Source organism: Xenopus laevis, chromosome 5L (genome assembly GCF_017654675.1).
Source record: "Xenopus laevis strain J_2021 chromosome 5L, Xenopus_laevis_v10.1, whole genome shotgun sequence".
NCBI classification, from domain to species: Eukaryota; Metazoa; Chordata; class Amphibia; order Anura; family Pipidae; genus Xenopus; species Xenopus laevis.
The window spans coordinates 121,878,565-121,896,015 of NC_054379.1; the positions used below are offsets into that span (position 1 = coordinate 121,878,565).

General features: G+C 38.0%; 1 pseudogene; it reads right to left on the bottom strand.

The window, feature by feature from the left end:
• Positions 1–252: 252 nt before the first annotated feature.
• Positions 253–16,820, bottom strand: LOC121393553 (annotated as a pseudogene).
• Between the last annotated feature and the right edge of the window lie 631 nt (positions 16,821–17,451).

Consider the following 17,451-nt stretch of genomic DNA (forward strand, 5'->3'; position numbering starts at 1 on the left):
CTGCTAGACATTTTGTCAATTTCCCAGCTGCCCCTGGTCATGTGACTTGTGCCTGCACTTTAGGAGAGAAATGCTTTCTGGCAGGCTGCTGTTTTTCCTTCTCAATGTAACTGAATGTGTCTCATTGGGACATGGGTTTTTACTATTGAGTGTTGTTCTTAGATCTACCAGGCAGCTGTTATCTGTTACCTTCCCATTGTTCTGTTGTTCGGCTGCTGGGGGGAAAGGGAGGGGTGTGATATCACTCCAACTTGCAGTACAGCAGTAAAGAGTGATTGAAGTTTATCAGAGCACAAGTCACATGACTTGTCCCTTTAATCCTCTTTCCCCAATGTCTCCTATGTCCCCTTTTTCTCCAATCTCTCCAATGTTGCCTTTATCTCCTAAATCTCCTTTTTCCCAATTAGCACCTATTAAACACTGTTCCCCATTTTCACCTCTGTCTCCTTTTGTACCATTCTGACAAGTATCTCATTTGTTTCCTTTCTGGCCTTTCGAGCCAGAAAGACCAATATTTCCCTTTTCACCTTTAGCTCCGATCTCACCTGTTAAAAATAATAAAACAAATTCAAGACATCATCACTAAATGAGAAATGTAATAAGCTTTTCTTTGTAGACAGCTTCTACAAGTCATACCAGTTCCTAAAACTCATGATGCCAAAAAAAATGAAAAGCATATGATTTTGTTGATAAAACATAATAATTAGCCCTGGGATTTAAGCTTGTCATTGGGACCCACCAGAACAAGAAGCACAGATGGCTCAGCTGGGAGCCAAGATAGATAAATGCCTATTTCCATCTTGTTCCAAATGCAGTCCATATTATAGAAGTTATTTATAAAAGTTTGTAATAATTTTGGAGGGAAAGAGAATTGCTTCTATAATGCACATAAAATGTGTAACATTGAAATAAGTATATGATTATTGTTTTTGGAATTCAGCAAGAAAGGTAAAGCAAAACATGTATTGTACTCCTAATCACATTTGGCCAATATAAAGATTAGAAATCAAATAAACAGGCAAAGTTGTGGTTGAAGGGGTGAGAGGGACTGTGCCCTGGGCCCCAAGCAAAGTGACCCCTTTGGTTCAAATAATGTCATTAGAATGTCAGATTATTGTAAGTGCTACAATATGAAGCAAAATTTAATTATCAGATACAGTAGGCTAAAAAGTTATACTGGAAAAAGGCAGATAAACCGAGACAAAGTAATAGTTTTACCTGTTTCTCCTGACTTTCCTGGGAAACCTGAGATTCCGCTCAGTCCTTGTTCTCCGTGCTCCCCCTTTCCACCTACACATAAACATTGTCTCATGAGATGAAAATTGCAACTCTGCTACTTGGCACATCAAACAAGATGGGTTTGAATCCTGTCTATAAAGCTCAAACAATAGTGAGGTTTATTTATAAACACTGGACAAATATGCACCTCGGCAGGAACCCATAGGAACTAATCAGTGATTAGCTTTTTTAAGCCAGCTGCAGGGTGAGCTTTCATAGCATCTGATTGGTTGTCATGGGTTACTGCCCAGTTGCACATTTGCCCAGTGTTTATAAATGACCCCCAGTGCGTTGATCTGAATTATGCTTGAGACAAGGGCTGGAAGATGTCTGATTTACAAGAGGAGTGGCTGAAAATACAAGGAAATATATGTAGCAATGGCTCTTGTTTCAATTGAATTAGATGAATAAAGTGAGGTGTTTTGTTAATTTCTCCTGCTTGCATGGGCTATGTGCATTAATCACTAAAATATTTTAGAGTCTTTGATGAATACCATCCAAAAACACAACATAAAAACATACTTTATTTATTGCTTTAGCAACAGAAACTTTCTAGTAAAGACCCTTTCGTCTAGTGTGTGTGTAGTGCACGAGAATGGTTAAATACATACATGCTAAAGTTCTTCTGTTTTCCCTTCAATCAAATATATAAATCAGGGATCCCCAACCTTTCAAACCCGTGAGCAACATTCAGTAGTAAAAGGAGTTGGGGAGCAACACTAGCATGAAAAATGTTCTTGGGGTGCCAAATAAGGACTGTGATTGGCCACTTGGTAGTCCCTATGTGGATTGTCAACCTACATTGAGACTCTGTTTGGCAGTGCACCTGGTTTTTATGCAGCCAAAACTTGTCTCCAAGCCTGGAATTCAAAAATAAGCACCTGCTTTGAGGCTACTGGGAGCAACATCCAAGGGGTTGGAGAGCAACATGTTGCTCACGAGCTACTGGTTGGGGATCACTGATATAAATGATGGTGGTTGTGCAAACTGCCATAAAGAATGCAGGTAAATTATTGATAAATTTGTGCATTGTGCTGATCCATTGTGGAAAAGTGGGCAGTAAAAATATGCAGGCAGTGCTGATGGATGTATGTATAGCGTGTAGATATAGCTTTGTTCGAATATCAGGGGAAAAAATGTTCTGCCAGCTCCAGTTGTATTAATGTCGGAACTTTTAAAAACTATACAAACTTTTATTTCTTTCTTTTCTATAAAATGTTTTTTTTATTTGACTTTTTCATATGTTATTTGTTTTAACAGTTTATGTATCAAATACACAAAGTATTTTTTCCTGTAAAATAGACTTTTTTTTATTAAGTTTCAGTGCATTGGGCTGTGAAAACTAAAATTTGGACAACTAATTTGCTCCACATGTTCTACAACATAATAAGTGTAAGTAACTTCTTTCTTCCTTTGTAGTCATTCAAAGAGCACTTGTGCCCAGAATCTGGCTGTGCTCTGCACCCCATGCTAGATAAAAACCCCATTGTAAGTCGCCAATGGGCAGGCCTGGATTTGTGGGCAGACCAAAAGGCCTTGACCTAGGACGGAAAAGTTCAGGGGTTGGCATGCTGCCTGCTGGTTGCATCTGAAATTTCCAAGTACAGAAAATAAAGTGCTAGAATCCTCAAAAATTCATTGAGGAGGGGGATTTAACAGAAAGAATAAAATATAGTATAGTATTTTTTTTAAAAAATTTTTTGTTTTTTGTTTTTTTTTAAAAAATTGTTAACACCCACCGTGATTATTAACAGTGATAATAGTGTTCTTTTATTTAACTTAGAAGAAGAGAGCCCAAAAAAGTGAAAGTTGTGAATTTTAGATGAAAAATAACAAAAAAGAATAAAAAATAAAAAATAAAAAATAAAATTAAAAAATTAAAAAAAGTGAAAAAGTGAATAGTTCAGTGAATTAATAGATACCAACGATTTCTCTCCAAGTGATAGTGAATGCAGTGTTATTTGTTACTTAAAACACATTCAATTGTGCAATAGGTGAATATTAATGTAATTAAGGAATATTTAGTGTGGGTTCAACTTCCCCTTAGATTTTTCCCGTTTAAGATCCACACTCTATGGATTAGAGGAAAGGTAACATAGAATACTTTGCCACAATTCCGGTACAACCGGTTGTGCAGCTCACTCACCAAATGTGAGTTAAGGGAGAGCGTCTGAGTGATAGGTCCTGTTCACGCTGTTTCCACTCTTTTTCTACTATCCAGGTTGTTGTAAGAGGGATAAAAATAGAGAGGGGCATGTGCAGGGATCACTTTAAAACAGTTTAATAGAATAAAAATACACTCACAAACACGATCGGTAAAACTGCAAAGGATTGGTAAAAGTCCCGCGAAAGTCGCTGTGTCTCCTTGGCGTCCCTCGGAAGATACAGACGTCTCTCTGGATCGGGTACTCCTGCAAAAGGTTAGCGTGGTCCTTTTCGCTTACGCGTTTCGCCTGGCTGGCTTCTTCCTGAGCGATGACGTCCACATACTTTCTTGCCCCTTTATTCTCTGTGCGCTCTCAACCAAACTTACAACAACTTTATTTACAAGTGTTTCAGTGCATTTAGGCACTGTTCTTTATACAGCTAGTGCGTATCATAACTTCAAAAAATCCTGCCCTATTGTTTCTACACCCAGAAGGGATTTAGTGCACTTATTTATACATATAAAACGATTAAACATATGTATTCAACAATTCTACAGCATTAAAAATCCATAATTTTAAAAAAAACTTTTTTTAAAAAACAATTTAGAAAACAATTTAAAAACAATTTAAAAACTTGGACTCCAACATTAGTTTAAGCGATAATTGTCACATTCAGTGTTTGTCACACTCTTGAATATAACTTGTATGACACCGCTCTGTATTTTTTTAAAATTACAATTCAAAGTATCTATTTCTGTCTTCTGATAAGACCTGAAAAGAGTAGCTATTTCCTTATCTAGAATTGTCTAAGGGAAGTGTCAATTATCATTACGAAAGTAACAGTTTCAATCCCCATAGTGTTATCAGTAGAACATAGTTACATTCAGGATTCTTGTGACTATATTACTTATTTATTTGTCTAAAAACGCTGTAAGGTTAAAATCTATATTTAACCCCAAAGGGGTAAGGGATTTTATCCTATGTATCCACCAGCTTTCTCTTTGTAGGGTTTTGGTCACCAGGTTCCCTCCTCTCCAATTCTTTTTAACTTTTTCTATACCCCACCATTTCAAGCCTGACGGATTTTTGTTATGTTTTTCTGTAAAGTGTTTAGATACGGAATGCTTCATATTTCCTTTTTTTATATTATTTATGTGTTCTCCTATCCTTTCCTTTATCTTTCTATTTGTTTTCCCTACATATTGTAGTCCGCAGGGACATTCTAAACCATATATAATATTCGCTGTTTCACATTTAATCAAATCCTTTATTTCAAATGTTTCATTTGTTACTTTACTGATAAATGTCTTATATTTTGTAGTGTGTCTGCATGCTTTGCATAGGCCACAGGGGAAAAAACCTGGATATTTTTCTTTTGTGGTAATATCTGTATTTCCTGTACGAACTAGTTTCTGTCTGATATTTGGGGCCCTTTGAAATATGACTTTTGGTTTTGTTGGAAGGACCGATTGCAGTTCTTTATCTGTGCTTAATACATTCCAGTGTCTTTCAATTATTTTATTTATTTCCCTGGCCTTTGTATTGTATTGTGTAACAAAGCACATATTAAAGGAATTTTTCTCATTTTCTTTTTTATTTCCTTGTCTTTTTTATATAAGGGGAAGTTGAACCCACACTAAATATTCCTTAATTACATTAATATTCACCTATTGCACAATTGAATGTGTTTTAAGTAACAAATAACACTGCATTCACTATCACTTGGAGAGAAATCGTTGGTATCTATTAATTCACTGAACTATTCACTTTTTCACTTTTTTTAATTTTTTAATTTTATTTTTATTTTTTATTTTTTATTTTTTATTCTTTTTTTGTTATTTTTCATCTAAAATTCACAACTTTCACTTTTTTGGGCTCTCTTCTTCTAAGTTAAATAAAAGAACACTATTATCACTGTTAATAATCACGGTGGGTGTTAACAATTTTTTAAAAAAAAAACAAAAAACTAAAATTTTTTTTAAAAAATACTATACTATATTTTATTCTTTCTGTTAAATCCCCCTCCTCAATGAATTTTTGAGGATTCTAGCACTTTATTTTCTGTACTTGGAGATCGTCTCAAACAGGTGGAGGAGGACCTGCAAGTGCTGAACTGTGGGGAAACCAAAGTTTGTCCTTGGATACAACCTGATATATTTGCATCTGAAATTTGCCAACAGGAGAACAGCACCAAGGGAGGTGAGGGAGATGTGAGAGGGAAGGGGGTGTGAGCGGGGGGTGCAAGGGGTTAATAGGGTGTGATTAGCCAAGGGGCGCACCAGCATTACACCCGGCCCTGCCAATGGGCAAAAGCAACAGTAGAGCAGGCAGTGCTGTATTTATCAGGGAAATGCACTCTGGTTTGTCACACAGAGACCTTTGGCACACAGGGCAACACACATGGGGCAAAAAACATAGCGAATGGTGGCCTTTCTTTTGCACTTTGCACCTACCCTGGACTTGATAATTATACCCTATTGAGACTGACAATCAGATCTCCAAGCTCAGGCAACTTTAGTCAGAAGGATGGTTATACAGCACAATGCCATCCTTGCTCTTCATCCCATTGTAGCTCAACACACAAGGCATTCTTACTGCTTTGCTGCTCAACAGGAAAACAGCAGTGTTTAAAAGTCAAATCCCTTAAAATTGCCTTTAAGCTCATCCCATAGAACAATGAGAAATGTTTTGCCTATGCCTAGTAATGGCCTGTAGAAACACAGGTGGCAAAAAGTAGTCTTCAGTCAGAAAAGCTGAATGAAGCTGTCACCATGCACCCACCAGCAATTCAAATTGGCAGATCATTCCCCATGCTTTACAGTGGGCAGCGGAGACATGGAATTTAGGAATTTTTTAATGCTGTTGCTTTTTGCTTGAACACCACCAAAAATGGCACATGTGCCATAGGCCTAAATATCTTAGTAACTAGTTTTGAGTTTGTCTTCAATATTATAGTGCAAGAGATGCAAAAGCTCCTACTAGAAAGAACAATTTATGCTCATCTGTCTGGGAAAGGTTACAGGAACAGTTTTAAACATTTGGCACTCCATTTATCAAATTATAAATGGCATTTCTACAAACGGAAAAATGTTAAAGACTAAAGTGACTCCAACCCACAAGCGCTTTACCTGCCAACCTAATCCTAGAGAGAAGGGTCCAAAAAATAGAAAAAGGATGCTGTGCTAAATTTGAAAGCTCAGCAGGCCTCTTTATTTCATAATATGAGTTCATGCACCATCTATCAGAAATAATTGGAACATTGGTAAAGGTCAGGTAGACAGACATTTTGCTGCTTTGCTCAGGTTCAACAATGAAATAGATTACTTGAAAGACTTTGGATATAATGTTTTCTAGACAGTAGGTGCCATTCATGATACCAAAGCAATGACCATTTCAGCGCAGGGCAAAGGCAAAGGATGGCCATACCCTATAATTAGTCTTTACTGAATAGAAGGCCGCACATTCTTTTCCCATGAGCAGTAGATTATAATCTATTCTATACATACTGTATATATCATATTTTACTGATGCTGGAAAATCATATTTCATGAACCATACATTTATGGGTGGATTTCCTTCTCCTTGGTTGGCAGTTCATTAGAAATCGGTGAGAAGGATCGAACAAGGGTTTTTTTTTATTGATTAATTGTTAATTATAAATATACAATAAAATATCTTAATTTGGGATTATTGGGCTTCATTTAATTATTTTATTATTTTGCTGTTGTCCCTAAAGGGATAAAAGGGTATTTGTGGTCCTTAAATTTCTGAAATGATTAATCCCCATAAGGTGTTAAAACCTTTCTATTAAGATCTAACAAGGTAAACATATTTCCTCTAGAATTCAAACTTGAATGGACCCTTTCTGGGTTCTGTATATTGTTTCAAATATAGGAAAGGATTGCTTGTATGACTCAGTATATTGGCAGTGGGAAAATGCAAAATCCCTTGAGGCCCTAAAAATCCTTTAAATCTAATATGATTTAAATAGGCAAATTCATTTAATAAGAACAATAAACCTTAGTCCTATTAAATCACTTCTTACACAGTGGCATGTGAGACTGTAACAGGAGCAAGCTGTTCAAATGACTTCTTTATTGTATTACCTACTTTCACTATTGGAATATAAATCTTTGCAATTACTGTGACCATGTGAAAAGCCTCGCCATGCACAAAGTGCTTTTCTCAGCTGCATTTTAAAAGAATATACAGAAGAGAGCTGAAATCAATAGGCTTTCATTGTTAGACACCCTTGTCTCCTTTGTAGCCCTTTGCACCTGGGGGCCCGGTAGATCCATGTAGCCCCAGCAATCCTGTGTCTCCAGTTTCTCCTTTGGGACCTACAAAATGAAAAGTGCTAAATATATAAACAGATTTCATGATGCGTTCTTAGCAAAATAATGCCTTTTTTTTGACAACAGCAATGCTTGAAGGATTATCCAGCATTTTTGCAGAGAGTTTTAAACCCTAAAGACCTTCCTTTCAAGTCCTATTAAAGTGATTTGCCTGGGAGCGATGTAATCAATACCCACTCAAAAACCATCTTTCATGCCACAAATGATAGTCACCTTGAAGTAACTACAACCAAATACAATGTTTACCACAGCAAAAAGCAGTTAAAAAATACCTTACCAGTAGTTTTAGAAGAAAAAATATATACAGTTAAATAAACATATCGGAACTCCCTGTGATTAACTCTTGTACCCGCTGCCCTGTTGGATATTATCCATTTTTATTGTTTCTTCTTTTATTTTCTGTGTGCAAGAGGGCACTTTTACAGAATACAGAACCAGTGCAATTAACCACAGTAACATATAAGACCCTTGCTTTTCTTTTAACTCCTAGTACTGATCAACTATATGATTAGTTGCTACTGGCAAATGCACTTAACAACTATTTATGTTTCCCTGGAGTACAAGAGCTAGAGGCACAAGAGTGCACCCTTTAGAGCTCATCTAACAAGCACACGCACCTTGGAAAAGCTGCACTCTATTGCCCTGAAACAGAACTCAGAGCCGATGGTCATTCTGCAAGAGCAGAACCTATTGTGCAAAATATAATGCTCACTTATAGCTTTATGTTTGGTTCCTAGAATGCCTGGTGCTCACACATGCATCTTGCTAAGAATTCAGCTTTATCATTCAATGCCTATGCAACCTAAATGGAAAACATAGTTATTGGAAAAATGCAACAATGGCTCTGTGCATCACATTTTCACTTTGACTTGTGTTCATTTAGTTTAGGGCAGAAAAACCAGACCTATTCTCTGGGCTTGTTGTCCAGTGGAGAAGAGAATTTACCATTAGAAACTCTCTAACAAGTTGCTTTATGAATCTCAGAGAGCCAAGAAAACAAAAATAGTCAAACCGTAAAAACAAATGTCAAAAGTTGCAGTAAGACAACATTAGTCCTTTTATATTATAAGCCCCTCCAAGTCAGTGTAGTGCTAAAACCTACATAAGGGGTCATCTACAGAGACACTGGGCAGAAGTGCAGGGGCACCCATTTTTTAGACACTTTGCACTCTGCCCTGGACATAATAAATAGCACTTATAATGTTGTTACTGTGGCCTACGATGATTAAGGGCAGAAAGTTACAAACAGGATTATGCAAAAAACACAATCAACAAGTAATTGTTCAGTAGACAGTTTATTACACTGCAAGATGTAAATGCCCATAGAACCTTATCAAAGACTTGCTTGAAGGTGGCATCTTTTTGATACAAAAAGGAAACATTGGCGGAGACTCTCTGCCATCCGTACAGGAAATGCATTACATAGCAGAGATATTATTGGCAATAAAAGAATCAAGGAAGATAAAAGTGTCCTGCTAGAAAGAGCTTAGAGTTTAACTTGCAAGGCACCAGGCTTTGCACTAAAATCCAAACAGTTTGTACAGTTGGTACCTCTCCAATATATGCATTTGCTTTTATATCATTTGCTTTTATATTTTCCATTAGGTATTAGGTATGGTAGCAAAATGTAACCATGCTATTGTTTGCATGCATTATGTTCTTTTTGTCATTTCTTTACCTTCAAACCTCATGTTTTGTGTTCCTTTGATCCTTGATGCAGTGTGTTTCTAGAAAAATCCAAATTTCTATTCTATTCTAACAAATTCTATTAAAATAGGAGTGAGGATACATTTATATCGAAGAGTATTAAAATGTGCCTTTTAAAGGAGAACTAAAGCTTAACTAAAGAAGTAGGGAAGAAATGTTGTACATTATGTTTTAGGCTTCTTTACCAGCCTAACGCACAGCCTTTTAGCAGTAAAGATCTGTGTCTCCAAAGATGCCCCAGTAGCTCCCCATATTCATTAGTGCTGATTCACTGCACATGGAATATAAATGTCACAATATAAGGCTGATTAGTAATACAGATAATTACTCCATGGCAGCTCAAATACCAGTGAAACCAGCATCAGAATTTAATAATTAGCCCTGTCGCATCATCTTATATAACAGACAAACTTAATTTTCTGCTTGATAATTTACTACAACCCCTAAGCTTAGCTTCCCAACAGCCACTCAGAGCCCACTGAGCATGTGAGTGTCACAGACACTTTCCAAGATGGTGACCCCCTGTGACAAGTTTAAAGTCCTGGATCATTGCTGCTATTGACAAGCTGAAACTTTAGGCTGGTGCAATAATTGCAGTATATAAAATATGGCAATTTTAGCCAAATTCATGTTTAGGGTTTAGTTCTTCTTTAAGCCGCAATATATTAGGAAAGTGATAGCAATGTCAACACCAGTCACATATCATATTATAAAGGAAGGAACAGATCATTTTTCATTTTATACAATAAAAGTATTTGGGTTAGACTATACTGGAACACAGCAATTCACAATATTCACAAAAAAAGCTTCTGGGATGATGCAGAAACTTATTGCACAGCAGCTGTCCTACCAAAGATGACATACTAGACATGCACTTGTTATTTTGAACACGTTTCCCTGCTTAGGCTTTACAAAGTGTATATTTTGATGTTAACAATATACATTGAAAGTTCAATGTTACATCCCCTGATTTACGTCCCTCATTTGACAATATTGTTTTTGTGGTTCCAACTATATATATTGTGCATAATACATTTCCCTGATTTCAAATTTTGCCTGATTTTACACTATTTCTTTCTAGTCCCCTAAAAAATGTAAAATGGAGTTTATACTTTAACCAGACAATTCGTTTTTTTAGGGGGCTGCCTGGTTCAAAACATCCTGCCCAGTTTTCAAAGCTTAAAAAACTGTCCAAAATTCCACAATCAGTGCGTGCATGATGTCATTAGATATGCCCCGAAAGTAATCAGACATGCCCCTAACATCACCGGACACACCCCTAACTTCACTAGACCACCCCTATGATGTCACCAGCCCGCCCCTTTATCCAGATTTCTATACTGGTAAAAGTTGCATACCTAGTTCAACTGTAAAATTTCATTTTGAATTGATTTGTTATGTAATGTTGTTTCTGTATTCTTTCTTATATATTCTCTTATGCTAGCTACACAAGGGGCTGAGAACCCTTGATCACCTAGGATTCCTAAAGTGGCCTGTATATTAGTGCAATTTGGCATCACATGTATGGGTCCATTCAAGTGCATGGAGATGAGGCTTGTGAAGACCCAGGTTGGATGGTACAATATGTTGGCTGTACGATGCGCTCTTTAAAATATTGCATTATGGAGCATGTCAATCAGATTATTAATATTAAATGGGTGGTTTGCCTTTCAGATAACTTTTATTATGTTATAGAATGTCCATTTCTAAGCAACTTTTCAATTGGTCTTTTTTTTTCAAATTTTTTAATTATTTGCCTGTTTCTTCTGACTCTTTCCAGTTTTCAAATGGGGGCACTGATCAAAGATTTTTTATTTACAGACATGCTTGCCATTAGGTGTGGATTTTACTTTCAATGTGACTTGTTTTAAACATATAAGAATATATATATATATATATATATATATATATATATATATATATATATATATATATATACGTGACTTTGTACACTTGTTCTTTGATTGCCTAGGTAAGAATGAAATGCGTTAGGCTTTCGTGGGGACTAATGCATTTTAACTTGTTATAATACATTTTTGATTTTTTAATATAGTTGCATGAGTAAATTTTCAGCATGTTTATATTTTGATATTGCTATTTCATGTGCCATGTCTTGTAAAATCAGTTAAAAACCGAAAGTAGCAATAGAAAAACATGACATAATACATTAGAACAGTTAGTGGTCAACAAATCATCAATACAGTCTGCACAAAATGTCTGAGCCAATCTTTCTGGAATGCCTTTAGTAGCAGAGTACTGTAGGGGTTGCCGTATATCAGTTGATATTAGCTGCCAAGTAGTCCACTCCAGACTGAGATGTCATTGTATTGGTCCATGTATGGGACATACCAGCCTGCCCAACTGATATCTGGTCAGGGATCATCCAGATTTTAGGTATACAAATCTAACCAGATGAAGAATGCATAGGCCCATGTTATGATGCTATAGTTGGCCCTATGTCAAGCAATTGAGAAGAGCAGATCTTTACATGTATGACTATTTCGACAGTCATACATACAGCTGCTAGGGTCATAAGAATCATATTAAGTAGCAACAGCATTAACTATTGTAATAATACGATGAATTACTGCTTTTTACATCTATAAAAGGCAGGCGTTAAGAACAAGTCTCTGGCTGTGCATTGCACCTATAGCTGCTCCCTATGGAATGCTGAGCAAATGAAGGGCTTACAAATAAACATCCATGTGCCACCCCCATGTCACCCCTGAAAAATACCCAACTGTCTGCTGTTCACTACCAATCATAACATTTCTACCTCTGGCATTGCACCACAATAATTTGTTTTACAATCGTATTACATGGGAAAAATTATGTACAGGTATGGGACCTGTTATCCAGAAAGATCGGGACCTGGGATTTTCCTGATAACGGATCTCTCTGTAATTTAAATCTTAATACCTTACATCTACTAGAAAATCATTTAAACATTAAATAAACCCAATAGGCTGGTGTTGCCTCCAGTAATGATTAATTATATCTTAGTTTGGATCAAGTACAAAATACTGTTTTATTATTATAGAGAACTTTAATTATTATTTTTTTTTTAAATTGATTATTTGGATAAAATGGAATCTATGGGAGATGGTCTTCCAATCATTTGGAGCTTTCCAGATAATGGATTCCATACCTGTGTATGCAGTATAGGGAAAATGTGGTGATTTGTGCCTCTTTCTCACTTTTTGATTCTTTTGTAAATGAACCGTATTACTTTAAAATAACCCAAAAATGTAATACAGTAAAATATACTATCTTTGTACCTGGAGAGTGAGTAAGAATCACACCTTAATGCAAAGAAATAAAGAAACAAGTTACTGAAAAAACAAGTAAGCAGTTGCTAATTTTGTATGAATAATGAGCACAGGCTGTTACCACAGTCATTTCTTTTATTGGGCAGTCGTGTGATTTACTGTGCAGTTTTCCAATTTTGCCGAATCTGGGAACAGCAAGGTACAAAGGCTTGGCTTTGGAAATGATTTGTGGCTCTAATAAAAATTACAGTTCTTTTTGTTTTCGTTCTTCTAACGATGGACCTGCTATGATAATGGAGCACACAAAGAAAACCCGCTACAATTATCAAGCAATAAGCTGCAGGATAAGGTGCTCAGTGATTTATTATCATTAGTGATGAGATTACTCTGTGCATTAGAAACCAGCTTTGCAGTAAACTTTGAGACCATTGTTAACTCCTGCAACACATTTTTAATTAAGTAGAATGTTAGAAGAACAATATAAGAGGCATCATGTTCCATTACCTTCTTAGTAATTCAAGCATAAATAAAAGTATGTAAAAAACACTTTAAAAATGGTAATATTCTTCCAGCTGATTAAATTTCTTCTGCGTCCCTCCATGTCAGTACACATGGGGGCAATGTTGACCCTCCCAGACTAGGAGGTAGGACCAATAACATAGCCAATCAAAATTAATCATGACCTATAAGACCACAGCTTTCTCCTCACCACCATTATTTGATGTCCTACTGGGCAGGGTTTAACATGGCCCTTGGCTCATGGGTCTGCTGGCTTTTAACCTGGGCCCTTGGCTCATAGGTCTGCTGGCCATTTACATGGGCGCTTGGCTCATGGGTCTGCTGGCCTTTTACCAGGGCCCTTGGCTTGTACGTTTTTTGCTAGCCTTTTACCAGGGTTATTGTGGCGGCTGGCCTTTTCCATGGCCTGTAGCTCAGGTATTTGCTGGCCTTTTACCAGGATTCCTGGGCTGTTTGTCTTTATCCATGTCCCTTGGCTAAGGTGGCCGCTAGTTTTTATTATAGTCCTTGGGGGCTTGAGTTTGCTGGCTTTTATGGGTCTGCCAGCCTTTGCTGTGACCTAGGGCTTATTTGTCTGTCACTGTGATGGCCGTGGTAGGCATGACTGCTGTTCTTTGCCATGGCCCTTGGCGGGCATGGCTGTTTGCCTTGGCAGGACAACAGCCATTGATTTTGTCTTGTCTCCAATCCTTGCATGCATGGTTCTGGTTACACCAGCATTTTGCATGATTGGCTATTTGGGTGGATCTAGCATAGGTCGCACCATCAGTGTGTTTGCTCTGAGTTTTGCAGCCCATAGATAGTTTTGGTGATAATTGGTATTCAGCAGCTGTGGTTGGTCCTATGTTGTTGGTTTTATAGCTACAAATTAACTCCAGCACATGTGCAATGCTTAAGGGATTCTTCCCGTGTTTAATGTTCAAGCCAACACTACAACGTTTCGGGGGCGTGCCCCTTCGTCAGGTTCTAATTCTACTGGAGAGGGCAGGTGTGCAGGAGTATTCCATTGCTTGAAGTTGGTTTTATAGCTGACATTTGCTTCTGCCTTGCATGCATTGTTTTTGGTCTTGTATGCCACTGCTTATTAGCAATACGGCTGGCTTGTGGACCAGTGTTTTGCAAGTTAACTAACTGTGCTCAGTTGTTGCATATCTGGAAATTGACTTATGTGTCAGGTGCTAGTGCAGTTGGTGGCCTTGTCTCCAAGCATAATATGAGGCTTATGTGCTATTGCTTGGGCGGCAGCTGGTTTTCACTCTGGTGTTTTGCATACATTGCAGCTGACGGACATCAGGGCCTGCAAGTGTGACAATGGCCATACACATCTATGTTGACATACACAATAGCTGACTTGTCCATCAGTGGGTTGCATATATGGAGGCTGGCTCATTTTCCAGTGGGTTGTGCATCATTGCTGGTTGGCAGTCTATAAGCTTCATGCGTGCCTGATTTCAGATAGTGACCCCAGCTGTTTGCTGGTGCAGTAGCCTATTGGATTCAGTGGCTCAATGTATTGTCACAGGTTTGGTTCTGTCCTTGCATGAACTGTAGCATTGTGCAGCTTGAGATGTAGTCGACTCTGCTTTTGTGGGTGTTTTAAAGCACTGTAATTGGCTTGGGTCCCCATTGCTTGCTTGTGCAGCAGTTGGCTGGGGCAACAGCATATCTGCCTGGTAGATGCACTAAGTCACATTTGGCTGGTTCAGCAGCTAACCCTTGTGCTGTTGTATGCCCAACTCAGATTTTGTGGTTGGTGGAGCAGCTGGGCTGTATCGGCATGGCCTTACAATGGTTACAGTGGAATGCTGGATTAGGATACAACAGAATTGGTGCACTGGTGTGAGCTGCTTCCATTAAGCTGCAGGACTAGGCTAGTGTGGGCCAATCCTTCTAGGGCCACCGGCTAGCGCAAAGGATACAGAGTATTTCTCCAGCACTAGTGCACCAAGTTGTGGTTAGTTTCTGATCTAGATATTTTGGTTCCTGGTGGTTTTTAGGGTGTTTTATTTCTGAGATGGCAGGTGCCATTGTTCTGGTTATATCCTAGGGGATCTTTTGTTTTAATAGTTGCAGGATTTTAGTTCTTCCCTAGGTGGGGTTTTATGCCCGATAGCCATATTGCAGGTATCCCTCTAGTCGCAGAGTGAACCATTTTAGCAAAATGTGGTTATTCTTGATCGGTCTCTGTAATTTAGTGGTTTGTTTTTGTAGCTCTTGTCAGTTGCTTACCATGTCCAAGAACATAACGTTCATGTTCTTGTGCCTTTCGTCTACCTTTTCAGGGGCTATACATTATCAGTTCCCCTGTTGAATGGATGTGATGGTGGCCTTGTTACTCAGGGTCTTCTTAGCATCTGTTTGGTTATTGCCTCTATATATTATTTATCTCCTTGTTGTTTTTGGGGCATTGCTTGGTAGATCCCATCTGTACTGGCTTGGAGGGACACAGAAGAAAATGAGAATTCCACTTAATTTTTTGATGTAAATTACTTTTCTTCTAGTCCCAACATGTCAGTACAGTGTTTCCCATCCCAAGTTATTTATTTTGGTTACTGTACCGCTATGGCAAATGTATAACAGTGGTGAGGAGGAAGTCATGTGTTAATTTTGATTGGCTATGTTATAGGTCCTACCTCCTAGTCTGAGAGGGGCAATACTGCCCCCATGTGTACTGACATGTTGGGACGAGAAGAAAAGGAATTTACTTCAATAAGGTAAGTGAATTCTCATTTCAAAGAGGATGTTTCATGCTGAAATTATTGCAAATCGAATGTGTCCCCCTTTTTGCACCTTGGGCTAATGTCCAGCAACTCAAGTGAAACTCAAATGCAAAGGCTATGTCAAATGAATAACTTGTATATATGGAGTGAGGTACAACCAGTTTGGTACAGCATGCAGAATTCCACTCCTTGCAATTAGCTCCAGGGTGACACAAGGTGGGACTGCTAGTGCAACAGCTCATACAATGAAAATTCAACTTGTTACTGGGGGGGCTGGCTTTTTCCTTAGTACAGCAACCTTGGCTCATGGCAGAAACTGTCCTGGGTAGCGCTTTTTACTTTCCATACTAGAAGTGCAAAAAGGGTTACATCTGAGAGTGTAATGAGCAAGCATGAATGGACACCACACCTCATTATTTGGTAGCTTGCATGGGATCAAGCTAAGAACATAGAGTTATGTTACCTGGGAGGCCCGTGGCACCAGGATCGCCTTTTGGTCCAGGCATTGGTGAGCAACACTCACAGCAGTTAAAAAAAAAGTCAGGAGTTTCCAGTGTGAAATTGTCAAAGAGATAAAGAGTGGTGGCTGTTCTGAAATCAGGACTTAAGATAGAAGGCTAGTTCAGTTGTGGTATCAGTGATCTCTGGGATTTCAGGGAACAATGTCCCTTCTGCTAGCGGAGCAAGGGATGTCTCTAAACCATCTGCAACTGCCATATTATAAGCTCTCTTAGTATGCTTCGCTGGCTGACGGGTTTTTGCTTCCAAGTACACAGTGACAACAACGGTGATAAAAATGGCTGTTGGCCATGATAAGGTTCCCATTTTTATATCTGTGAAAAGGAAAGAAATACATTATTCATGCTATATCCTGATACGTTTCAATGGATTTCCACAAACACACATACAATAATCACAGACTTTGCACCATTTTTCCTTTGTAATATATGGCAAGGCATTTCCAGGCATGCTGCTTTCTTGTCCTCTATACAGTCATGTAAGAGTCAGTTGGACTGATGTGTCTATTTGAAATTAGAGGAAAGTATGAACACATACAGACCTGCCATATGCGTGGATTACAACTAACTCTGCACAGGAAAGAACTAGAAGATTAATCTTTTAATGGCAGTGGAACATGCATTATGCTGCTGGAAAGAAGAGCTCTCTGCCCTCAACACAATTATTATATGTTAAATGCTCCACATATAGGAGCTGCAGTCGTGGAATAGAGTTAGCAAGGGATAAAATTCCTGAGCTGAATATAAGCTTTCACTGAGCAGATTTTAGCAAATGCAGTGTACATGCAAATCTGCTAAAACTCCTGTATTTTATATGGGAAAAAAAAAGTCCAAACACACTATGAGCCTTGTTTTGTTAAGTTAAATTGAAATACTTGTTTTTTCTGCCTGAAGTGAGTGACAGTGATCATATGGGACTTTCCAATGGTTGCTACAAA